The following is a 27,454-nucleotide window of genomic DNA, read 5'->3' as shown; positions in this document are numbered from 1 at the left end:
TTTTTTTTTCAAAAAGCGATATCATCAGCAGTGGGATTTCAGTATTGCCCAACCTTAATTGCGACTCAAAACTTCTTTTCTGGTGTTTAAGAATCATAACACCACAGAAATGTACTTTGCAGCATATTTTAGACTCTTTTTAAATTGTACTTTGGCCACCTTTCAAACAAATAGTTCCACACATAAAACTCACCACACTGGCAAAATTAACTAAACTCTGTGTCTGTTTATGCGATTCAAGAAATAACTCATCTCATTAGTGTTGGACATCCACAGGCGAAGTGAAGACGGACAGCAGTCGAGTACCAAAAGCTCTCAGGCATACCACCCTCAAGAGTCACATTACATGAAAGAGAGCCAAATTTACACCCTTACTTGGTGCCACACTAACAACTGTCTGCACCAATAAAAAAAAAAAGACTCTTACCCCCCCAACCCACTAAATGTAACTGCTGTAGAAGCTATTAGTATCAATCAGATCTCAGTGGAGAAGGCCATTTGAGAGAAAATGAGGCTCAAATCAGCTCTGCAAAGTAAAATTGATGTGAAATATTAAGATTTATTGCTGCTCTTAACCACCCCATCCCTCCACCCCAAACACACACACCTCCCTCTTCTCTCGTTTCGCTCTCTCTCTCTTCTCCCACTTCCTTCCCAAGTGTGCCCCTACACGGTGTGCTAAGCTTGGGTTGGGCAGACAGTTGCACAGCTGGGGGCTGATGCAGAGAGGGATGGCTGATGATCCAGGCTGCAGATGGAGATGTGCCATGGGAGATTAATCCCCAGCACAGTCAGAGGGCTCCTGAGATTTTAATTATGCCCCAAAAAGGAGAGGAACAAAAAAAAAAACTAGGAATGCTGTCACATTAATAATTTATGAGCAACAACAGAGATTTTTTTTTTTTTAAATTTCAACAGAGGGACTGTTATTTCCCAAACTGCATGGGCAGACCTGTCCTCACTGTGAGAGTCGACTGGTGGATGGTTACGGTGTAATGGTGGCATTCAGTATATTAGCGGGTGGAGAGGGCTGTGAGAACATCACAGGAGAAAGTGATTTGATGTGTTGGGGGTAATGGCTGCACATGGCTGTCTCTCTTTTTCCTCAATATTACCACAGCCTCTCAATGACTGTCTGGGTTCCTAAAAATGACTTCCCATTTTATAACCTGCTGACGGTAGAGACAGAAAATTATATAACATGATATAAAGAGGACTGCAAGAGTTTAAAAGAGAATATTAATGTTGACCATGTTTGATCTGTCGGATTGGTGGGGAGCTACGAGCCCCCGGGCAGGTGTGAGGCTACTTGTTTAGCTCACTTGTGATTTATAATGGTAGAAACCACTTTCTCAAGAAAAATGTAAGGCCTTTTGCTTTTAGTTACACTGATTACTATTCAGATTATCACTTGAGATAAAGTGAGGAGTAACTTTTCATCTTTACAGAGTTTTGTTTGGAGGGGAAAAAATGACAAATATGCTGTAATGATGTTCAGCAAATGGCTAAGATCTGAACGTAATGGTGCATAATATGATTTGCAATGCAAAATTTCATATTACGACCGTATACAAGCGCCTAATGATAGTCGTACTAATTGTTTTCACTATATGCTGGCTGATTACATTTTATTGAAATTAAATGCAAAATCATTTAAATTGGAAAACAGTATATGCAGCACAACTCATCCACTTTCCCACTATGCTAGTTGGGAAAGGTTTGAGGAAGTATATTGCCTCTCGATGAGGGGTAAATGCATGAATAAGTGCTATTTTTACTCCGGTAATTTGTAATATCTGAGAGAGGCTTTCAAGTACAAATGAGCTCATTTGTTTTCCCATTGAAACTCGTTCAAACTGCTGCTTACAGAAACAATCTGAGCATGCCTCCAGTCTTTGTGAAGCTATTTGAACCTATTTAGTTGTATCTGTTTGGTCAATTACCGTTATCAATTATCTTTACTGCGTTAATAAACCATCACAATTTAGTCATTATGTATCGGAGATATTACTCATTGTACAGTATGTGGTCTGACTGCTGAGCAGCCTTCTGCATGATTTATTCCAAAGGGCAATCATGGCAATAATGCCGTAATGGACTGAAGACAAATAGACAAATAATGAGACAAAGAAATCAATAAATAAGAAATGGGCATGAAATGAGCACATTTACTAAGACACACACACACACACACACACACACACACACACACACACACACACACACACACACACACACACACACACACAGGATAAAGAAAATTAGGACTTTGGAGTTGGACTTGGCAGACTGCCCCGTCCTGTATTCAGCAGTGTGACGTGCAGACTGACAATGAGAGACAAAAAGAAGCTGTTTAGCGTGCCTGACTCATGCAATTACGCAACTCTGCCTAATGGGGGCCGCCATTATTCGACATGAAAAGAGAGGTGAGACAGTGTTGGTTTTTGAGATACTGTGCGAACAAGTCATCCTCACCATCATCCTCTAACACAACATCTTTTATTTTCAGTCTTGGAGAAAAAAAAAACCCACTTGTGATTCAGAGTATAAGACTGAAGTGAGGCTAACGTGCGTACTGTGAGAGTTTGGATGTGTTATGTTTCTAAAGGAGAGTGCTGAGGTTAAAGGAGAAGGATGCAAAACTTGAGGGGATTTAATGGTATCTAAGCAGTGAGGATTGCCACCACCTGAAACCGGTTAGAATTTCTTCAGTGTTGATTGTTCAGTAGGTTTCACCGTGAGCCAAATTACAGGCAGAGGTCTCCAAAACAAACGGACCTGTTGATTTAAAGTGCTAAAAACAATGAATAAGGTCCACATTACAAATCAGTGTCTGTGACGCTGTTCGACTTTTTGCAGACAGACCGCTTGTCCCACACCCGCTAATGTGAGCTCACCTTCTTTCTCAGGTAACTTAAGATCCAGACATTCAGGGTTTCACCAAGAGCCAAGTTATCCACAGAGTAGGGGTGGGCGGCTCGATCATAAAATATCCATACCATGTTTTCATTTTGAAGATGATCCTAGCTGATCCTAGCGTCAATCCTAGCGTCAATAGAATCGAAAGCAAAAAAGGAATTCGTTTCTATCTTCTATATCGCACCTTTTTGGATATCAAAAGAAGGATGGGAGGGAAATGCCTCAGCATCCAGATTTCTGACACAGAGACTTTTTTCACTGAGATAATCTTTTCAGAAAGGCCATGACAAGGAATACCAGGTATACAGTAGTAAAAATAATATCTTAGTCAAATCAGATATATAATATCAAGCATATACTCATACAATGACAGGACGTATGACAATGAAGCCTTTTTATCTGGCAAGGAGGAGCAAATTTGTCTTAATTGTATAGCTACTTATAAGTCCGTATTTAGTTCATTTCAGCTTGTTAGCGCAAGTGAGCAGCATCCAGCATGTGTGAAAAAGGGACGAACCAATTAAAGTTTTAACGAACATAATAGGATGCTTAGATCTTCAGAGAAAAGAGGATTTTTCACATGTCTGACACTGCAACTGACACAAAGTCAAGTGGTGTAGCTAGTTTGCATAAAGGTATCAAAGCAAAGCAGCAGGAAGCACGTCTTTGTCCCTCTTGCCTCGCCGATCCCTCTGATGTTACATGTAAAAGGTAGTGGCTATTAATTTGACTGGTCGGGATGATAAAAGGGCAGAGGACTCGGACTGGTTAAAGTGAGACTCCAGAATTTAAATTGGTTGAAGGGGACGGGATCAGGAGCAAAGCGATTGGTTCGGGGAGATAAGGTAAAGGACCGCTAGATTGGATAGGATGAGGAGTCTGCAGTTCAGGCTGACAGAGGTGATGGAGTGCTGTGCTGTGTATGATGGGGGTGGATGTGTCACCTGCCCTGGCTTCCCTCTCCACAGGGAAAACCCATTACTATGATCGATTCCTCCTTGGTATTGGTACTCTTATTTTCCTGTCTCCAAGGAAAAGGTGCTGGTAGGCTGGGGAGGTGGCAAAGAAAGTTGCAACTTAAACACATTAGCGCTGCTCTGCACTCTGTTCTATAAAAGATACATTTCCCATAAGGAAAGCGACGGGACTATTATAATGTCTCCATTTAATCTTCATCCACATCAGTGCTGTCATCATTATTACTCTCTTTATCATTACCATCAAAGCCGTCTTCAGCTCATTTTTGAAATATCACCATGCAAAACATTCATTTTTTATGCTAATCTGTCCATATTGTGCTTTACTTTCCACAGCTTCAAAAATATTCACATTCCAAGGGCAGAAGTTGCTGTAACTTATTGTTGGTATGTCTGATAATACAGCATTGAATAATGCCCATGTATGGACCATGTTAAAGCCTTCAAGGCAGGGCATTGTGTGGCAGTGTTAGTGAATGGCAGCATATTGTTCAGCTGAAAGGGAAAAAGGAAACAAAGCATTCCTACAACTGGGTCACGCAGACTCACCCTACCAACGAAAATGAATCACCGTCAAAAGCAACAAAAGGAACGATTCAGAAACATCTATTGAGGTGCATTCTTGAAGTGATACTTCTAAGAATTATTTTTAATTAACCTGGCTCCTTGACTAGCGTCACCCTGTTGTAGGTGCTTCACAAAGGTACCCAACATTACATTTCCCTCTTTTTTTTCATGGTTATCTTCATTGTTGCCTTAATCACAACTAAACGAAAGACTTTGTATTCGACCTCTCTTCATCATCTGCTGGGAGTTGTGTATCAAATAGTGCTTGGCATGATGATTCTCCGGGTCTTGGTGGGTTATATGAACAGATAAATCCCTTATATTTTGTTGTAACCCCCCTGCTCATGATCTCCTCTCTCCAGCACCACTGTCCTGCCTCTGAGGAATAGAGGAAGCAATCTGTGCTGCCCAAAATGACCTGAGGAGATCAGTCTGAACAATGCTCCACTGCTCTCTGTGAGGCCCACAGAGCTTTGGGTGTGGATGTGTAGCACTTCATGTTATACAGCAGCCCGTGAGCAATTCCTTTGAACTGTCAGAAATGTACAGTGCATCGCTGTATGTATTTGTTTATCCTCTGTTTGCCCCTGTGGTGCCTTTACACTGTCTTCTAAAAATACTATGACATGTTCAAAATATTTTGGCTATGTTTAAGTAGTTTATTTGTCTAATTTAAGGATGTACCAATTGTGACGTTCTGGACTGGTTCCAATATTTAAAATAACAATTTGGTCAATGGCTGATAGCAATACTGGTGTTTTTATATTGTTGTTTATTCCCCAGGAAAACAAAGAAATCTTCATTATAAAAAAAAAAAATCAATCAACTATTTTTAAGTATTTAAGCCCTTCATCACACTACTTTTGAGTCAGCACACATTTAATCATACGCATTTCTAAAACAACATTTAGGCTAATATAAAAAACCTTTCACATGAAAAAACATTTAAAAAAAAATAGCTGCTTCAAAAGCCATTTTACTCTATACAGTGTAACATAATTTCCTCTCTAATTTCTATTTTAAATTTCTGTGAGAACATCAACAAGTAGCTCATTTAAGCAACTGCGTTTATTCAAGTTTCTCACAAAAATGTTACAAGATTACAGTTAACACATCATGAGAACTTGGGATGTTTGATAATAGTGTCATATCATCTGTATCGGCTGATATTGGTTTTAAACTGAACTATCATAATTGGCCAACCAGCTCATTTCAAGCCAATATGAGAAAATTATTTATTTATTTTAACAAAGTGGAAAATAAAATACACTGACAAGCATTGCATGTTATGACTCCATCTACTGCTAATGACAATAAAAAGCTGAATATCAGCAAATACTGATGTTTGGCTGATAAATCTGCGCATCCCTGTCTAATCTATTAATGGGGAAAAGCAAGCAAGTTGGTTTTCTATTAACTCTTACTGCTTGTGTTTTTCCTCTGTAGTAAAGGCAGACCTTCTGTACAATGTGTTGGCAAATTTTTCTATTCAGTAAATAAAATTTACAAGTACCGCAACATCGGAAAATACCACAAATTCTCTTAAATCACTCCAATGTGCCACTTCAAATTGAATCTGTTAACATGAGTGGTTTTGCATGAGGCCCATTGTCTCCCTCGTTGATGAGAGATTTTCTCTGCTGATGTGTACCACTGTTTTCACATTCTTTCATCACAGCATGTGGATTCCAGTGGGCCCCTGTGCTTTATTTTTCTTGGATAAAAACACAGGTTTGCTGTTTATCTGTACTATCAGCATCTGGCAATTATTATAGAGGGATGGGAGCGCAAGCTTGGATTATTAGGATTACTGGTGGATTGGTAGAAGGACAGGATTCATAGCAAGGTTAATAATAGCAAACTCTCCTTTTACCCGCATAACAGCAGATAGGCAGGCCTGCGGGCTTCTCCCTACATTACAAACGTCTGAGCCTACCCCCACTTTTGGGATACAGTCCATGTGAAAAATCCCCCCCAAGCAATGTCCTCTCCATTTCTCTGCTTTGCTATGAACACACACACAATACACACAAGCATGAAAACACAAAGAAAATACAGGTGTATATACATGTTTTCGCATACACACAAAGATGACTCAATTCACAGCAATTCCTTTTAAAACAGAAACACCTCGCTGTTTTTTAAGCACATTTACAGCCTCGACATTTCCCTATTACATTCTCACCGTCTTGCTATACTGTCAGCACGTTTATCTGTGAATATGCCATGGTGTGAGTGTGTGTTTGTGCTAAGAGTGTGTACTGTATGTGCTATTCCTCAAGGCAGATATAAAAGGACCACTAATCCAGAGCGACAGAGGAATAAACACAATCCCTAATCTCATTGATCCCTCACAAAATCATTCAATTATACTCCACCACTGAGCATGGCACCATGCACAGAGGGACAGGCGGTAAAGGTAACAATCTCTTTCTCTCATTACAGAACGAGGGGGCCGCAACTCAAAGAAACATGATAATGAAATACCACACACAAGCAGAGGTAGGCAGCTATATTCAAAAAAAGGCCACGCTGCTTTATGACCGTGAAGATATGGTCGTCTAAGAATGTGCTGCAAGACCAGCAGCAACAATACTTGGTGGTATCACTGGAGAGGAATGTAGTAAGCGTTATCAGGAGTGGAGGATAGTGGGTGGCAGGGCTAAAGAGGAGTACTGGGGGCGTCTGCGCTCGGTTGGAGGATAAGCATTTAAGGAAAAACTCGAGTGGTGCAGGGATGACTGATTTTTGCAGGCCAACCAAGCTGTTAACATTTCCCCATTTCCCTCACCAGAAAGCCAATGGGATTTTTCCATTAGATTTTGGATTATTGAAGAAATTACGCTCTGTGGCAAAAAAAAAAAGATAATGACAAGTTTTGTTCAGCAAGCTAATCTTCACAAACGAACACCACTTTTATAATTTTTTAAATAAAACTGCACTTGCCAGAAGTTAAAACCTAACATTAGGCTATAAACAAACTATACAACAGTTGCATGACCTAGTGCAAACGGAGTACACCAGAAAAGCCAGGGTTGACATGTTGATGTTCTGTGGTCTCATCTAGCCACTGTGTTAGCAACTGCCTTTTTAAGGACACTTAAAGGGAGAGTTCACCCCAAAATTAAAAGTAGACATTTTTCCTTTTACCTGTACTGTTATTTATCCATCTAGATTGTCTTGGCTTGAGTTGCCGAGTTTTGGAGATATCAGCCATGTAGATGTTTGCCTTCTGTCCAATATTAAAGAACTAGATGGCACCACGCTTGTGGTGCTGAAAGCGCCAAAATAACAAAAAAAAACTGAAAAAGTCAACATCAATGTCGCTTTCCAGGAATTGTGATTCTTTCAAATGTATTTATTTGGCAGTCATAGCACCACAAGCCGAGTGCCATCTAGCTCCATTATACTGGAGAGAAGGCAGACATCTCAACGGGCGATACCTCCAACAACTCACACCAAAACAATCTAGGATGACAAGAAGCACAACAGGTAAGAGGAAAATTTATATTTTTGGATTATAGGGTGAACACTGCGCCTTTAAAGCATTAAAAATCATGAGTGGGGTTTTTTCCACGTATTTATGTCGCAGAAGAAAACGTAAACATTTTGTTCACCACAGACTTAATTTCAGCCATCTAACCAAAACCCTCTATCTCCAAGATGAGTGAACCAGAAGTGCTAAAACGCCAACTCATTTCCTTGTTTTAGGATTCATTCCTGCACCACTATTTATGTTGAGAAGTGAAAAACAGAGAAGGAAAGGATGTAAAAAGAGGAGAAGAGAAGAGAGGAGAGGAGGGAAAATTTAAAGAGCTCCACAGATACATGCACCACTAAGTGACCCAGTTTAACAGCCTAAAGCCTGCTACCTATTATCACAGGGGAAGCCAGTTTTTCTCCTGCAGCTTCAGCGTGGAGGGCAGAGCCGCTCTGATATCAGTGTGACAGCTACAGGGTTGCTGCTGCCTACTCATTGATTTAGGGGTTGTGTTTTTATCCTGTTCATTAGAGCTTTCTAAGCGGTTGGAGCGCTTGTAGGTTCGTGACATTTCAGCAAGTCACATCAAAAGCTTTGGCAAAGGAGGGGGGGGCAGTTGGGGGTTATGAAGCCTAAGGTTGGAATTGGTTGCACACACACACACACATACACACACAGAGAGAGAGAGAGAGAAAAATGGATAAGCAAGCACTCACAATCCTTCCCCCTCTTACTGTATTTCCCCTAAAACCAAAAGTACAGTTCCACTTCTTGGACTGGCAGCGACCTTTGAAAAACAGGTACAAGAACCTGTTCTGCCTCTGGACCTCGCAGTCCCCTTTTCGCTCCGTAAAGCAAATGTTAGTTTTAGAAGTTAGTTTGATCAGGCCAACATTCAGTGTGCGGGGCGTGGAACGTGGAGGAGCTAGTTTGATGTATGGCACCAGATGCCCGCTGCCAGATGTTGTACAGGCTGACATGCAGGTCTGGCACGAGGCTAGTTTTCAGGGCTGGCCATGAACTAATTAATCTACTCCCGCCCTGGTTTCACAGAAGGTCACACTGAAAATACGAGAGTTTGTGAATATCTGAATGTCTGAGTATGTGCGTGTGAGCGTCTGGTATGAAATGCATATTTCAACAAAAGCTTTTGTGTCTGAGAACGCGCCCATTTCCGAGCACGGCTCACTATTAATGCGCAATTGTGCGAGCATATGCCTAGTATCCTCTTTGTGGGAGTATATTATGGCCAAAGAGCATGTCTGCCAGTGAGAGGATAAATTGAAACAAGATGTGCTGGCCCCTCGCTCCTTTGAAGGTGTTCCACATCATACCTCTGATTCTGTGGAGGGTAGGAGTACTACCATAAAAGGACACTCTGTTTACCTTAACCTGCCAGCGTCTGCTTGCCAGATGTTCCCAAAGTTTTTCTTTCATCTCCTCACACGAACCTTATTTTTATTTTTTTTACAGCAAGTTTGTTACTCTACATTTTGCACCGATGAGAAAGAAGAAAAGTCAACTTTCTCCTGCTGGAAGGAGGGAGAGGCTATATTTGAACGTCGTTTTATTTGCCTTTGAAAGCTTGCTGAGATTGAAGGATTTGGCTGGAGAGGCAGACAGGGTCTCTCCTTCAGCCTCCCTGTGCTGATGAAGACATTGATACCACAGGGACTAGAGGCTGGGACCTGTAAACATGGCCTCCATTAAGTCCTCAGCTTTGGCGAATTCATTTACACATGTCAGACTTTCTCTCAAAGTCCCTGTTATTCTAACAGAAGTGTTTCCTTTGGATTACTTACGAGCTGATTGCCGATGACTACTAATAGCCGTTTAAAGTAATTTTCTTTTCATTTAGCACAAGGACACATTGCGAAAAGGAAGTGGAGAATGAATGGATATATACAGTATCAATGACACATACATCGCTTGATTCAACCTGGAGTACGTTTGCCGTTAAAATCACAATTTGTGTCTGAAATAATAATGAAAATTGCTCATGATGTAGCATCTTTCCAGTAAATTATTTAGCAATGAGCAATGAGCCGATGAATGCAATATGGAGTAGATGAGCCTGTTTTGTGTCAGTGGTGTTATTCTGTTCTAAAGTTTGCGTGCTGCCTGTTCTCTTTTTAAAACATTTCACAGAGCTGATGGTTTATGTTATGATGCGAGACTTGGGTTACTAATGTTGTAAAGCGAAGAATGACATCTTGATTTAAAATTTTCAAGGATTGCTTATGAAATGAAGGAACATGTGGTTTGAGGTACTGTGCCCGCAATATGTTCCATATACTCCATATACAGAAACACTGGCACAGCCCAGCAGGTTTGTTAGGCTGTTATTTTATATGTTCGAAAGCACAACTATGGCAAAATGCAATCAAGTGTAACGAAAAACAGATTGTTGTTCAGATTTGATCGAGGATGCAGTTTGACAGGATTTCTGCACTGTTGTTAAAAACGTATTTCACCAGTATAAAGAAAGTCCTCATATAAAACTAAGTCGTCTATGCAGTAAAAAGATGCAAATACTTTTGAAACTGGTGCTACATGACCAGAGAAAACAGAGAAAAAGGACACTTTTGCTCAAGAAAACGCACAACTACCAAAAGCGCGCCATGCCAGACCAATAAATGCGCCTGCTGGTGTATGATGTTATCCGGACTGGTCCGTAAGAAACAATGGCGGCCGGCCAGATTTAGCATTACAGTTAAACAATCAGCTAGAACATGTTTCTGTAAAAATTCAAGGCAAGAAATATGCAGCACAGTGAGAGAATTCTGGTTCATATTTGATCACAGCTGCTTAGTTTTATTGTTTGATTTCCGACTTTTTGGCCTCCATGTTCACTGAAGGAATGAGTATGGCGTCCACTTCCTGTTCACAAACTCTTGCCATTTCAGCTAATCATGGCCAGTTTACTTTTTAGCTAGATGTCTAATGAAAAGCATAACAAAAAGCCGGCCCAGCCTGCTAAAATGTGCTCTTTATGATCAAGGCTTTATTATGTTATTTAAATACATTCACTAAATTTCCAGCCTTTTAATGTAATCAAGAGGAACACTTTTCATGGAGGCAGTTTTAATGTAATTATTTATAATAAGTTGATAACCTTGAACCTTGAGTTATTTTGATTAGAAAGAGTCATTGAAATGCAGTGGAAGTTAAGTCCAGTATTTATGAAGCTCTTAACTGAAGTTGTTCACTCTCTCTTTCTGCCTCACTGTCATTGAAAACACCGACAGAATAAGGCTTTGAATAAATGACGGTCTAACAAGAGAAATTAATTAATGTTAACACTGGAGAATAGTAGCAGTAGTTACAGCAGATATTTCAGTATATGTATAATGTTAAACTGAGATGTGTTGCTATAGATTATTAGGAGGCTTTAAGGGTTGAGAAACAAGTATGCTGATGAGTTTGGTAATCAGCCTCCATTAACAATGCTGCGATAACATCTCAACAAGGCGGGATGTTTTGGAGGTAAAATGTTTTCTTAAACTGGACATGAATATTTGTGTTGAAAGGTTTATCGTTTTCTTATGTTTACAGAGAAGATACTCCAAAAAAAGGAATGTCTGACTATGATCATAAACACTTCTGCTTTGATCTAATATATGATAATTATGAGCCATTGTTAGAAGATTTTTAGAGTTTAGAGGATATTTGGCCACCCAAGTTTCTTTTGAATTTGCTCACGGTAATTGCTGCTGATTTGTCACCACTTAGATTTTATGCAGTGGGTGGACGGGTGCAAGTCCATCCTAACTGAGCTATTCAGGGAAGTGTTTTTCCTTGCCAAGGTCAGACAGAGACACTGTTAATTACCTGCCATTCAGTGCCCACATGACTACATTCAGGAGAAAACATTTATGTAAAAAATCTGAATAAAAGCTCTGACAAAATGAAAACAGCCGGTGTTCACTCGAGATCACTTAGTGGTTGCTTAGATGCTCACTGTAATGAATCAAGTCCATTATTCTGCAAGACAGCCTGCGCCCTTGCTTCCTACACACTCCTGAGTTTTTTTCCTTTGCTGCATCCTTTTGCACAAAACCTGAAGAACGGCTACTCCAAAAAATAAATAAATAATTAAATAAAATAAAGTATGAAGGCTTACTCTCCCTAGGTCTACAGATGCCACCTGAAACCCCACCCTCACCCCCCTCTTTTCGCCAGGATATAAGTGACAACGTTTTTCAAAAGACTGCTTGATTAGGCAGAGTGCAGTAGTCGCTGGGCCCTGCGGCTGTTGTCAGGCTTGTCTCTGCTCCACTGCCTCTGCTGGTGAGATTTATCCTGTTTGTTTTGGTACAGTAGCAACATGTTTCTCTTTCTGTGCAGATATGCACCTTCGCTGCCTCGAAAGAAAAAACAACATTTTCACAGAAGGAGAAGAAGAGAGGCGCTGAGGCGGGTACCTGCTCTGCTTCCAGGAAGGATTTTTCACTGGCAGATACAGTACATAACACATTTGGTGTTCCTTTATCTGCCGCTGCTCTGAAGGCACTTCCACACCTTTATTTATGTGAACATTGATTCGCACAGTAACACCTCCCGTATGATTATACAGCACAAGCACAAAATGCTGCTGCATCTATACATCCCGCTGCTCAGGGATCTCAGGTAAGACCGAGGCAGTGGAAGTTATTACGTCGTTATGTGTCAGTGTGACTCAGAGTGTGTGTCAGGGGTATTCACACGTGCATAAGAGCTGTGACTGAATACTGAATACTGAATACATGCATGTGAGTGCATGTGTTGATTCTCCTCATGTTCATTTATGTTTGCACAGAATATCATCATGTATACAGGATTTTTCTCACTATAGGCACTATGGAAAAAGCAGGATGCTCTGTTAAAGCTTGAATCCATAGTGTTGTGCTTCTCACCTTCTGCGGTGTCAACAGGTAATTAAAACTATGTTTGAATTGTTGTGCTTCACTCGTGGATGGTTGTGCGGAAGCCTGCTGTTTATTTAAATCAGCCTTTGCCTAAAAAAAGAAAGACATACCAGTGAGCAAAGCGTGATATTACTGTTCCCATGCAGCTTATTTTGATGCAGGAGAAAACAAACATGGTTTGAAAGGTGTCACTTTCAGTGTGCTGGCTGTTTGGAGCTGACTTTATTGGCACTGTCAACCAGTTCTGGTGCAACCCAACAAGTCGATAAATATTATCAAAAAACATCCCAAATTATAAGAAGTATGCTTAAACAGTGACAAATTGATACTAAAACAATGTATTGACTGAATTAGGTGTGGGCAGTATGTAACATTTCATACCTTTATGAAATTTAACACATGACGTTCTAAATCCATGATTTGATTTTGCTTTTGATCTTAACATCAAGATTGATTTCCGCTTTAAACATTACATTTTATTTCAGCACTGAATTGCCATTGTTGGATAATAATAATTGTAATTGTAATAAATATTTGTAGGGAGCACAATCTAGAGTGCAGACTTTGTTTTTCAAACGTACGTTTGGGATCTCTATATCGTACCCTGGTATGCCATAATACCGTAATACCGCCCAAGCCTACATTGACTTATATTTATATCACAGATACTAGCTTTGAGGGGGACATAATTGGCTGAAAATAAGGACAAGTCTTAACCTGGAGTGCAAGTGACCCTGGTGACAGCTGGGCCACAGGATCTGACAGAACCTGCATTAACTCAGTCTGTCTGCTTTCCAAATGGACTCACAGTTCTCATGAGAATGTCAGATATTATAAAGGCTAAAGCTGAAATTAGCAAGGGGAGAATTTATCTACCCTCCCTATCTGCCATTCTGTACATTTTTATAACAATGACCATTTTTTTGGTGGGTGGAGGGGGGGTTGAGGGCAGGCGATTAGAGTAGAACTGATAATTTAAGGTAAACGGTTTCACTTGTGACAGTTGCTCCTAACAGAGAATGCCTCAAGAGAAACCATCTGTCTAGGCTGTCTCTGACTTTCCCTGAGAATCATTAAAACACAGTGCGCCTCGAACAGCATGGGAATGCTCCAGCCCTCTCTATGATTCACATCACACACAGCTAGTGTCTCTCATTAATGGTGCCACCACGGCTATTGATGTTGCACTGGCCAGGGTTACCTATAGGCCAGTCCCTGCCTGCTTACTGCGGGGGGTCAACAAGCAGTTGAAAATGAAGTACTGTTTCCTTCCAATGGTGCACTGATGAATATAAATGAGAGTCACTTTAATGTCTGGCTCGCTTCAGGAAAGGAGGGTGGCACTTAGCATACAGCACAAGAGTAAAAGGTGTATTGCCTCTTTGCATGCGTTCACAAATCCAGGACAGACCGGGGAGGAAAGACGACAGGCTTATTGCTCTGTGCGGCTGATCTTGTGAGGCTGACAGTCTGTGTCCACAGAGTGTGAATTGTTATGGCACAGAAAGCTTAGCAGCTGCTCGACGCTAATTGTGGGCCTCAGGTGAGTTGGCAGCTGATGCTTTCTCAGACACCTGAACAACACAAGCTGAAGTAAAGTCATCATCAGAGTCATGGAGTAAAACTCAGAAATCTGCTTCATGCCCTGTCTACACATACAAAAATAAATGATATTTTGCCCCTTGTGGAAAAAAGATCTCTCCACACGACCTTTGTTTGACAAATATCTCCATACACCCTAGAAAGTAAAAAAGACTCCAAACACTTATCGCTATCTTCAACAGTCTCCCCTCTTGGCAAAGGTAGTGAAGTGTAAAGGTTAATGTTGCCTTTTTCAAAACACCTTCTGGAGATCTCTTCAATGTTGATTCACCTCCATTGTAAGAATGAAGGAGCTCACTCGAAGATAAAAGCGAAGATCTACACTAGAAATTGGCTTCTGAGTGACTTCTACATTTGTATACTGGCATTCAATTATTACTCAACTCAGAGCAGTTCATTTATTGAATAATCTGACTTCAATAAGCCTAGTGAATCATAAATATAAGGTTAACAAAGGAAAAGATGTATACTCTCTCTTGCTGCTGTTAAATAGCGTTATGCTAGATGAAATACTGAAGGACCATCTCCGGAGTCTGGAGTCGCTCTCCTTATCAGTTTAAGGTCTAACAAGTTAGCACGAGCTAACGGAGCAGCAGCAGCTAACATTTGAGTCATTTAATTGTTCCAACACTGAAACAACTTAACTCTGTCATTAACCCTGCTAATAACCAAGCATTAGCTGTGTGATGCTAACAGTTAGCGTTGTCAGTGTGTGTCTGTATTAGGCATACTCTCACCAACTGATCCCCAGATGTGGAGCTCACACTCCTACAGCAAGAGTTTTATGATAAACAGAGAGAAAGAGCCACAGTGGGGCAAGAAGGCACTTATTGAAGCTATATATATATATATAACAAATACTGACGTCCAAACCAAGCATTCGAATGCTCAGGCCCATCCTAACTCCGAGGTGGTGGTATGACTAAATATTTATGGGAGTATAGTCTAGTGTGCGAACTCTGTTTTCCCCGTTTCTTGTATTACCTCTTATCCAAAACATAGATTTTAATAACTTTTAATAACTTTCTCCATCCCTACTCTGGACATACAAAAGTTTTCTTTTCACTCCTCATTGACAGTAATCCAACTCTAAAATTTGTCCTATCATCTGCTGGCTGAGCCTGATCCTGAGACGGACATGGGACACGGACTGGGTGCAGCAGACGCCTCCATTCGTTAGTGAAGTGATGCAGCAAGACTTAAGTTTCAAGTGTAAAGTACTGTAGTCATTAGACCAAGCAGTGCTAACAAAATATATTTTTAAAAAAAACAGTTGTTGGCAGTTGTTATTATTACATTCTGCCGCATGCTTGTCACACAAAGTAGCAAATAGCATGCACACATTAAAGAAATTAGGCATTATTTTCCAAAGGTGAAAAGTTTCACATCACTTCATGCATAGAAAGGTACCAGATTTTCCAAAAATCTGCACCTATGAAGGCGGCTTAAAAATCTGTTTTAGTGACCTAAAACTCTATTTTCATGTGGATGACAGGCCAAAATGTAACATAAAATATCAATATAGAAACATCTGTATCCATGATACAGATGATCATCATAGGACCATAAAGCAGAAACTATCACCATTTCTGTATGTCTTCTCAGTGTGTAACCATGGTTACACCTGTCATTTTAGTGCCAAACTGCAACAATATTGTGACAGATCAGTCTATATCCTGTTGAGTCTTCAGCATTTCAATTTTGTATTACAGATCTGTTTTCTAGTATTTCACTACTAGTTCTATTTTCAACTTTAAACTCACACAATATTTAATTATTTAACTAACACTGCGACAACAAACTGTGTAAAATGTGTGCCTTAATCCTCAATCTGTCGGCACATTTGTTATTCTAAAAGCATATGGCAAATACACATATGCAGGTGTATCTTAAAGTCACGCACAAACACACATCATCATTCAGTGACTACCATTTTAAACCAAACTAATTTCTGTTGCTGCCAAACAAAAGAAATCTGACAGAGCAGAGTGTGTGAGGCAAGAGGCATAATTGTTTATTTATTTTTCAAATAACACAGAGTCAAATAAATTGCCTATGCTTAGACTGTAACACTGTAATGAGCTTTCTAATCGAGTATGACCTCTCCTGTGTGGGTGTGTATTTTTGTCTGCTTGAAAAAGAAAAGGGGAACAGAGGGAGATAGAGGAAGAAGTAATACTGTTTTGTATCCGCTGCCCTGTTGCCCTGTGGCGATGACATGGTCTGTAGGAGTTTCTCCATTAGTACTCGCTGACCTAATGTAATAAACATCCAGGGCTGATTCCTCCCAGACCATGGGTACTTTATCACAGATGATAAACCCTGTTCTGGTAAGGCTGTGGGGGGGGGGTGGATCAGGATGCTTAAAGGGTGAGTACAGCCATTACAAAGGGCAGAGACGGACTGTCATGCTTTTGCGTCAGCCCCGCACCCCCTTTCTCTCTCTCTCTGTCTGCATTCTGCTTCAGTTGTCAGGAAAATTGGCAAGCTGTGGGAATGAAAAAAGCGGATCAAGTTGAGCAGGCTTCCAACTCAGAGGCCATGCTCAGGCATCGAAAAAAAAAGTAACAGGTCCTCCCACTTGACAAAACAAGTGAAGGAGAAAAAAAGGGAGAGGGTTATTTTTAGATCAGCCTTTACAGCTGTGAACATTTTATACCGCAACAAAAAGTTTTGACTCTACTGGGACCCCGAGTAACTCATAGCCATATAAGGAATGATGAAAGCTGATGAGGGCATAGATAAGTTTCCGTGGTGAAAAGTTAAATCGCCTCCTTAACATCACTGTACTTCCAGCAGAGTTGTGTTCAAATAGAAAGTGTTGGCCAGAGCTGGGTGGTTCTGTCCTGCCGGGAGCAACTCAGCTCGAGAGTAAACTGTCCTTTACATGAATGCTAAATGAGCTGTTCAACACAATCGCACTGCTCATCTGGAAAGTCTCACTTTGAGGACTGAAGGTGTGGTACAAAACGTGTGGTATCTGTCAGGAAGATAGGTGTTAATCGTACTAGGGATTTTGCCAATATGTGCATAAGAAGGAAAAAGGTTTAAACTCACAAACCTGAGGCACAGTGTGAACTTTACACACACACACACACACACACACACACACACACACACACACACACACACACACACACACACACACACACACACAGTCTACGCTCGTCCTTTGAACGCTGTATCAATAAAAAAACACTCCGCCTTGTGTTACTAAAGACTGACCCTTAGTCTTGTAAAAACTAGCCAGGTGGGCTCAGTATAAAAGCAAAAAGAGGATTTTGTGTCCCTGTGTTGCTACAGCAACCCTGAGCTTTAGTGATTAATATACCTCCCACAGCGTGCTCTCATTTATCAGATAGCTCGTGAGAACCGTGGGAACCTCTGCAATTGGGTCAAGTACTGGGCTCTCAGTGTATTTTCACACTTATTGTGTTAAGTTCACTCTCAAGAAGACATTAAATATGTGACTTTTTGAACTGTGTCACACGCACTAACTTGGCTGTGTCATTTTGGGACTCTCAGTGTGACTGCGCTTTCAGTTTCGTTTCAACTTAAAGAGGAAGTACACCTTTTTTTCAGTATTCATACACGGTATTTCTGTGATTTAAAATAGAGATGGCACATTTAACGATAAAACTGAGGTTCGTTTGATTTTTGGCTTGGGTAAGATATAACACTGCAGTCAAACTTGATATGCACCTGGATTGTATCTGAGGATTTTGCGTGCAGGGCCCAGCCATCTTTCAACAAGCCAATTGGTGATGTCACAGGTTTGGCTGTTCACTCTGAGTACTTATTACAACACTGTACGTCAGGCTACTTTAATTAGTTTTTAACTTTGTAAGTGTTGATACAGACATTACAGAGTTATACAAACTTAGACAAACAGATTAAAACACAGTTTTTACCCTAGAGCCATAAGTGCACTACACACCGTCCAAACTTGGACTGTGGATTTGAATCGTGCAGTGTGTTCCTGCGGGTTGTGAGCATGTGTTGCATACTTGTGTTTTTCTTTTCTTCTTTATTTTTAATTAAAGTTTTATGGTTAGATTTAGAGCCAATCTTATTTATTTATTTGTTTATATATGTGAAGCTTGCACTTTGTTTTTTTTGCACTTGATGGGGATTGCATCCAATTTCTTTGTACATGTTCAATGACAATATGAATAAAGATATAAAGATATAAAGATATTCTATTCTAATCTATTCTGGTCTATGTAACAAATTTTAAGAGTTTTGATGAGATACAAAGAGCCACAGAAAAAGTTAAAAACTGGCTGCTATGTTTTTTGATCCAATAAGAGCAAATATTGGACATCAGCAGTGAAAGTGAATTTGAGTTTGAGTGATTGAGTTACAATCACTGTCAGTTTTCTGCAGCTGAAAAACTACTCATGACACAGCAAATATGTGCTCTGCCACTGTCTCCATCAAGCTATCAGACCACAGCAACAATGCAAAATGCTTATGACGTTACGTTAACGTTAATGTTAGTCATGCCTCAGCTAACATAGCTAACATTAGCCTGACCTAGCGAATATGTCCACAAGCCACCTTGAAACATCATTCCCACCCTACAAACCTAGTCAAATGAATCACAAAGAATCTGATAATAAGACATACAGCAGGACTCACCATCAGAAGAAATATCGGGGTTGAGAGACACTTGAATTTGTCCTTTCCCTGTATGTCTCCGGTTAGATGCTGCTGGTGCAGGTTCTGTCTGGCAAGTGGATATCAGCAGCATCATATCTTGCCTAAAGTGAAAATAAAACAAATCACAGTTGTATTTTTCAGTGTTTCATCTCCTCTTTAAGACAGTACAAAAATAAAAGTAAGCAGGAACAACCCTAATTAAGCCCCGAGCTGCTCTATAGACAATGAATTAGGAAAGATGCTGCAGGTGACACTGAGAGCAGCCAGGGGAATTTTCTGAGTATATGAGCACAATTTCTGTTTCAGACGTGAGAATTTTACAATCGAAAAAAGCTCATTTTGGTTTAAAAAAAAAAAAAAGGAAAACTTTCTGTGGGCCAAAAAAATGCGGCTCCCATTCATTGTCTGTGCAGCAGCTAAAGGGTATGTATCCTATGAAGTCACAAGTTTAAAACGTTCTTCTCTGGTTTCTGGCTTTTAAAGAGAGTAGCACATGTTCGCAAATATCAATTGGCCAAGGAAATAACATATTGGATTTCTTAATTTAGGTGGTGTTCCCCTTTAACTTACTGTGAAATGATCTCATTGGGAAAAATATTCATCCAGCCTATTAAAAAGCAATGGAAACTGCACAGTAATTCACTGTAATGTGGTGAAATGCTCAGCTGGCCTGTCTTTGCTTATATTAAACGAGGAGCACATCTACAGCGTTGCTGCTCTTTACAGTGACGTTGCGATGAAATGGAAAAACACTTGTTGGAAGTCTGCTTGGCAGTTATCCAGCAGACAACTGCTGACAAAGAGACCGGAGCTGACAGTGGACTTCCACACATTAAACACCAACACTTAGCAACGGCACTTTGCAGCACCTGATAAATGCAGGGGTGGGCAAAGCCTTCTATCACAGTATATCTATTTTTATACAACAGTAACTGTGTCGAGATACAGGAAATGTTCTGTACATCCAATAAAGAATTAATTTAAAGTAAGGGAGTGTTTGTTGTTTATCAGAGAAGGGGGATGGCTTGGGTGGGACTTTTTTTTTCATCTTGACCCTCCTCACAAATGAAAATGTTTCTCCTTGAGCCTCCCTGAGTGAATGGAGGAAAAAAAGGTAAGAGCCTCTCTCTGTTTCTATGGTGCAATATTTGTTTATTATATTTGACTTATAATTTTAAATCAAACATGAGGAATGAAGAGAGCTGGATGACATATAACTATATTAAGCTCAGATTTAGTTATGTTTCCTGATGGTTACGTTCATGGCAAATGATGTGTTTAAGGGAAGTCAGAAATTCAACAATATAATGATAATTTAGTCATCTATGGTTTCTTGGTAAAAAAAAAAAAAAAACATGCAAGCTTTTCAAGCCTGCTTGTAGGTTTTGGGTATTTAAATTTAAAAAAAAAAGAAAAAAAGAAAAAAGACAGAGAAAAACAACCTTAGAAAGTTAGAAGTCCCTCCCTAATGCTCAGAAAATTATTTGACATGCCTCCTGTTTTGCACCAACCCCTCCCCTCTCATAAATAATGAACAGTCCCTAATTGTTCTGTTCACTCAGAGCTTCTACGCAAAGAAAAAATAACTGCCCAACAAAAGAAAACAGTACAGTAAAGTACAGTACAGTAAAACCTAAATTCTTTTAAAATGGAAGCTTTAAGGTTCGTGAGAACGATAATTTCAGCTTCACACTCCTCCTCTGTGTATTTCCAAATCCTGTTACCTAGTTAGACGGCTGGTTTTGTGAAAATCTCATGAGAATCCAGCCCTGATTTGCAACATAGATGCTCTGAAAAGCTCCCACTGTGGAAACAATATTGCCGAACAGTATAAACTGTGATGACATCCAACCCTAAAAAACTGCCCAGAGACCCCTCCTCCATTTAAGCTGTCCAAAGGAAACTGTTGTAGTTTGTATCTGTGGTTTTGCCAGGTAATGCATTGTGGTAAACCTATTAGGAGCCATTGGTAACTAATTGACTAATAGGAGGGCAATGCCCCGGAGGAGTTCATTCCTAATGGGATTGGCTGAGTTTTCACTGCCTCCGTGTGTGTGTGTATGTGTGTGTGTGTGTGTGTGTGTGTGTGTGTGTGTGTGTGTGTGTGTGTGTGTGTGCAGTTGTAAATGTGCAGCCAACACTACACAAGCAAAGGATAGCCATGGACTTTAACTCGTTCAAAAACACAGCCAGTTGGAGGGAGACTGTGGAGAGAGATGGAGATGTAATTAAATGGATTGCCATAGATGCAAGAACTGAGGAGCAATGTATGTTCAGGTTTGCTGATTTATTGACTGCCTGTGGATGTGGGCGTGTGTGCGTCCATGCATGTGTATGTGGACGTTGGATTTGTTGCCACTAAAAGGATAATACAATCCAGTAACATAATCTCTGATTAGAAGCTCTCTGAAAAGTTAGTGCCTTTGCATTAAAATATACCCAGAAACTTAAATATGAAGAAAATGCAGAAAGAACTCAATTCATTACTTGCACATTGTCTGAAATGTGAGATTACACTAAAGAAGTAGCCATACACATTAGTGGATATAGAGAGCCAAATGAAACATGGACAAGTTTGGAAAAAGCAACCAAAGTGTATTTTACTGCTTAATCAGTGTGTGTTAAATTCACACTCTATTTACACCAATAGCTATGATACCAAAAACCTGAGTGTAAATACAACAAACAGTGCTACATACAGACAAGAAATCCACATTTGGGAATGGTTTAAGATGTTTATAGCAGTGCATGCGTGTCTTTCAAGGACCAACAGAGGGACAGTCCACCTCAAAATCGAAATGAGTGGATGGTGTTCAAAACGGCAAAAAAATACATTTGAAAAACTCAACGGCTATGTCTTTTTTCCAGAAATCATGACCCACTTACTCAAGATAATCCAGACCTTGGTGTGAGTAGTTTCATGTAGAAACTATTTTCTTTTTCTACAAACTACACCTGCCAGCTCTATTACTGCACAGAGAGGCTTGTGCCCTTAACAGTGCAAGGTGTAAACATTATTGCCGTCCTCCTCAGCTGAGCCGTTATGTTAGCGAGTTAGCTGTAGATTGCACACAAGGTCTGGGGTTTCTTTGAAATATATTCGAGAGAAGGCAGACATCTCTGCGGTCGACATCTCCAATGCTCGGCAGCTCACACCAAAACAAACAAAAATAATAAACAGCACGATAGATAAGAGGAAAAATATGCTATGTGTTTTGATTTGGGGTTGAACTTTCCCTTTAATTACTTCCAAGTGCAACCACAGTGCAGTCGGTCAGTAAGCAGGCTGAGGAAGTGCCACACATCTGCCTCATGCAATTATGGAAGGTGAAGCAACACTAAAATTACCCATGATTCTCCCTCATTTCATGTGTAAAAGCTCAGGACTATAGCAGGTCCATTGATGTCAACACATACAGTCACACAGAAGACATGCAGAGCTGCTAATGTTTATCTGATCCCTGATCAGTGAAACCATTTAATGATCTGTGTAAGTGAGAGAACAGTACAGGGAACTTTAAAAGGGAACCGTCTATTATTATCACACTGTGTTAACACCACTAGGACATTAGACTATCTATACATCTGTAAAGCTTTCAAAATCAGTCTATTCAGGGAAGCTATTACTTACACAATTAGAATAATGTGACAGTGCAATAACATGTCATAAAGAAAGCCTGCCATGATTAACTGTTTCTTTTAAACTAATTAGCAATGTCATAACAGAACAATTACAGAGAAGCAAAAACCTTACATTGAAAGTGAACTTACTAACCAAATGACACTTTCTGAAAGTTCATACATTTTTGTTCTTGTCAGTTTTCCTGGCTTTGCATGCGCGCCCCTTTGAATTAACGTGTTGTCCAATAGTTTAATGCTAAAAACCAGTTAAAGGCTCCCCACTTGAGCCTCAATTTTTACTGCAATTCTTTCAAATCTTTCTCTGTGCCAAGACAGCTGGGTGCACTTCCTGCTGATATATTTGCATTTTCATACATCTTCTGACAAATCCTGGGGGATACAGGCCATTAGGAACCTGGGCTAAAGGTACTATACATGAATGCTAAATGAGCTGTTAAATAAAATCACCCTGCTCATATTTCCTATCTGCAGAGCTTGGCAAGCCCTGTCCTTCTGCTTGCGGTGACATATTGCTACAGATGTGAGTGAGGGGAACATGTGTCTTACTTTTTGCAAAGCACAGAAAGCATTGCTTGTTTATGGTGTGCATGCTATATCTTTTAATTTCACTGAGATCAATGTATATAAAGGGAGTAGGCTTTATGTGTCTAAAGAATAGACTGTAAATGAAGATGGATGACATTGACAGCTCCCCAGAAGTGAAGCCAAAACACCTCAATTGCCCTACGGTGGCTGGCTGCAGTATAGATCATAAACCCGCCCCCTCCACGTTATTAAATTTAAGTTTAATTTATTTTATTTCAAACATGCAAAAACACAGACATAAGAAAAAACACAAAACTAAAGAAATACATAGGAGAAAAAAACCAAAACAAGAATACCCCGCAGACATGTTCAGTAAACAAAAATCAGTCTTTCATGTTCAAAAGAGTAGGAAAAAGTAAATAATTTCCTGAGCCCTTTTGTTAAAAAGTATCCGCTGCAGTGTTCACCATACACACCTTGATCAAATTAACCAAATGAAAATAAAATGTCATCTTTATTTTGATGTCCTCTTTTAATTTGTTTTAAATTTATGTTTTATCTTGTATGCAAATGTATTTTGGGTTTTCATTACTTTTATTGTTTTTGGTCTTATACGTATTAATTTTGTATTTAGCACTCTGCATCTTGCACTTTTATCCTCTAGTTTTAACTCTACCCTGGTTTGTACGTTTGGCAGGACTGTTTGGCTTTCTGTTGTTATATTGCCTTTCAGGTATCCAGTTTCTGCTTTTGCTTTGCTTGTCAAAACACTTTGTAAACTCTTTTTTTTAAGGCCCTACATAAAGCTATTATCATAATTATTTCAAAACATTTAAAAGAAAAAAAAAATCAAAATTCACTTTACATAATTTTTTCTGGTGGTTGGTTTCTTTCATTTTTGGTGCTTTTTATGTTTTAGTGTTCAAATGTTGATTTTTCTGACAAGTTTAGTTTTAATTGGTTATTTGATGCTATAAAATGAGGCATGGTGCCATGATTTACGGCTGTATGTGTCAGTCGGTGTGCTCATGATCGAGTTAGGCCACTGAATCGACCAGGTGTATGGGTGGGACATCAATACAACTGCTCCACTTTCCAATAACTACTGCACAGACTGGCTGCTAATAAACTCCCAACCCAGGATGGAAGCGGCCATATCTGGGATATTTTGGCATAATTTTTGGGCATTGGGAGAAAGTGAAGATTCGTTATCTATATTCATATACAGTCCATGGTGTATAGCAATAAAATGTATTTTTTTATCCAACCATAACTCTGTTACAGGCTACATTTTTTGGTAAGAAAGATCCAAAAAGTTTGGATTCTCAATAGATATCCAAAGCATCAGAGATTATCTTTAACTTCATATTGCTCATTAATTATTACTATGTGATTTTTATGTAGTTGTGAAATAAACTTTGATTTAGTGCTGCTCAAGACTTTTTCTAAAGAAAAATTTCACAAGAAAATAACACCACTGTTTTTTAAAGTCTTCTGCAACATGAAAATGTCTGTGAATCATCGTTTAAACTTCTGAATAGAGAAAAAACATTTTCTGCACTTTACAGCTGCAAAAACTTTGAGGCTGCCCTTGTTCTCATTGTTGGTTGCTGAACATCAATAATTAAAGGTTTATGAAAACGACCTTTTGTGGGATAAGACTCTCTCAATACTGATACCATCTCCAGTGACTTTTCTTCAATGCTTCTCTCAATTTTGAAATGCCGTTCTTGAGCTTGAAAATGTTCATTCAAACAAACTTGGCCTTGAACTTTATACTTGCTTACTCTCTCGCTCTCTCAACGTCTCCATCTAACTACACATCAAAGCGCAGGCTCTTAAAGCCCTGTGGTGAGTGCTCTAGAGGCCCGGCATAGTCCGCATCCATCGAGGTGTCTGTATGTTAGGGAAGTTTAAAGAATCACCAGGACTTTCAACAACTTAAAATCTTGTAAAAGTGGGATTATGATTTTTGATTCTCTTTTATATCCCTGAGTCTGACAGCGCTGTTGGCCTAATACCAATCAAAACAACCGATTGTTGAGTCGACGGATAACTTCAGTCTCCAGGCGGTATCACAGCCTACTCAGGAAACTGGATTTGACAGAATTTCCGCAGTATAAAGCTATTTAGACACCGCTGCCAGGGAGTGCAGGTTAATAGTAGCCAGGTTTATATCATTATATTTGTCAAGGAGGTTAATAAAACATTTTTCCATCACTTCACATCAGTAAACTTGTCCTTTGTTGATGAACTACACACATGCTGCACAGGTTGGTGCAGAGCTGTGTGCTCAGAGGTCTGCAAAGCACTGAGATACAAGCCAAAAGAAATATATATTACAATATTTTATTTTGTTCCTTAACTCCCTAAAGGAAATGTCAAACCCATCTCTGCTTGAGGCGCTTTAAAATGCGTTTTGGAGGAAGGGACCTCATTGCATTTCAAAATTGCATACAGATAAAGTAGCTGGAAGACATCTGAACATGGTGTAAGAAACCCACAGTAATCAGGCGATGTATGAGGGTGTGATATTTGCTTCTTGCAACTCATTTAATATCCTGTAATAAATCTGCCTACATTTACACAAATGTAGAACGTGTTATACTCTTCATTACAAGGATGTTGACCACTACCATGCCGCACATGTTGCACAAATAATAGTGTAATGTTTTAATTTTTCATATGCTTATTGTAATTATTCTGACATGGTGGGTATGAGAACATATGCAGGTAAAACAAGAGAAACAAGGGAGGCATTAAAGCTCCTCGTGTGTGCGCCTCGAGGCTTGCATAATTTACATCTCTTTAAAATATTCCTTTAATTGTGTTTCATAACCATTTTTCTGCCAACCACACACTGGCACGATGCATGAGAAATTATAATATATTCCATATAAGATGCATTTCTTTTTATGACACATTTGATCAATGTAAAACCTGACCATATGGACACATAACAACACCTACAGCCATTTTTATTTGTCCTTTTGCTACTATAACTATTAAACAGCACATTATGGGTTTGTATGATGGGAGTCAGAACTGTGTGCTCTGAATTAAAGATAGTTCTAACTTTTATAGAGGTACAAATATCGGAGGCTCTGCTGATTGACATACTGAATCATGTGCATTATATATAAAACACTTTGCTCTGTGGGCTCTAAAAAGGTCGTGCTTGCTGACCTGCATGTAGCAATTCGTTTTGCTACATTTGCAGAAGAAAACATCAGTCAGTTGACTGCATTTGCCTGTATTTTTAGACGGATGAAAATAGCCAAAAACAGCCTAAAATCTTCAGAATGCCTCTCAGACCTCGTAAAGCCCCTGGGAGTGGATTATATTTTTAGTAACATGAGATATGTTTTCTCTCTTGGGGGAATTTTGAGGAGTAACAAAAAGTAAATTATCTCAAAGACACCATGGTTAAATCAGATATTTTTCATCTGGTTATCTTGGGGTTTACGACTTAATGCTGAGGGTACTGCTGTTGTAGTGACCAGCAGCAGGTTTTCCAGTGTCTGTTCATGTGTTGTACTGTCATGTAATTTTTTGTATTTGAGGCAATCTTAATTTGCAAAGGCAAAAGCCAAAAAATAATAATTAAAAAAAAATGGATGATTGAATTTGTGCCCATTCAACGATGTTGTAATGAAAGGCTGAGTGGATTAGAAACACTTTAGTTATATTTCTTTTTTTCCCTGACACAAAATAAGGAATAAAAACAACAAAACAATAAAAGCAACAACACAAAAAAACATCATTATCATTATCCGCCAAATTATTTTAAGCACTGGTATCAGACCAGGATTGGCCAACTGGTGCATCCCTATTATTGACTTCCCAATCTAAAACTTAACAACCTGTTTATTGTTGCACATATAGTGTATCCTTTCCCTCAAGATAACAACTAAATTTCAGTTCCATCCCTATATAATTAGGAATTGTGTGTGATAAAGAAAAAAAACAGAAAAAAACAAAACAAAACTCTGTCAACAGTTTTCTTATTCGCCTTACAAATTCAGGCCAAATTATACAGCATGTTGCCAATTTCGCTGCAGGGATTGTTAAAGTTTAATCTAATTTAGTCTAAGATGGTACGGAGAAATTTGCAAGACAACAAAACAGTAATTCACCTTCACCTTAAAATGCATTAAATGTACATTGTATGT

General features: G+C 39.4%; 1 long non-coding RNA gene across 1 annotated transcript in view; it reads right to left on the bottom strand.

Moving 5' to 3' along the window:
- Window positions 1-27,454, bottom strand: part of LOC148188101 (uncharacterized) — a 148,468-nt gene that overhangs the window by 95,636 nt on the left and 25,378 nt on the right. Inside the window, exon 2 of the long non-coding RNA XR_015778167.1 lies at window positions 19,095-19,216. This is a non-coding gene — a long non-coding RNA (uncharacterized LOC148188101). The remainder of the gene's footprint in view (window positions 1-19,094; window positions 19,217-27,454) is intronic.

The sequence above is a fragment of the Plectropomus leopardus genome, chromosome 12 (assembly GCF_026936395.1).
Source record: "Plectropomus leopardus strain MGB_pleo_1.0 chromosome 12, ASM2693639v1, whole genome shotgun sequence".
Classification (NCBI taxonomy): Eukaryota; Metazoa; Chordata; class Actinopteri; order Perciformes; family Serranidae; genus Plectropomus; species Plectropomus leopardus.
This window is presented reverse-complemented; position numbering and strand designations above follow the sequence as displayed.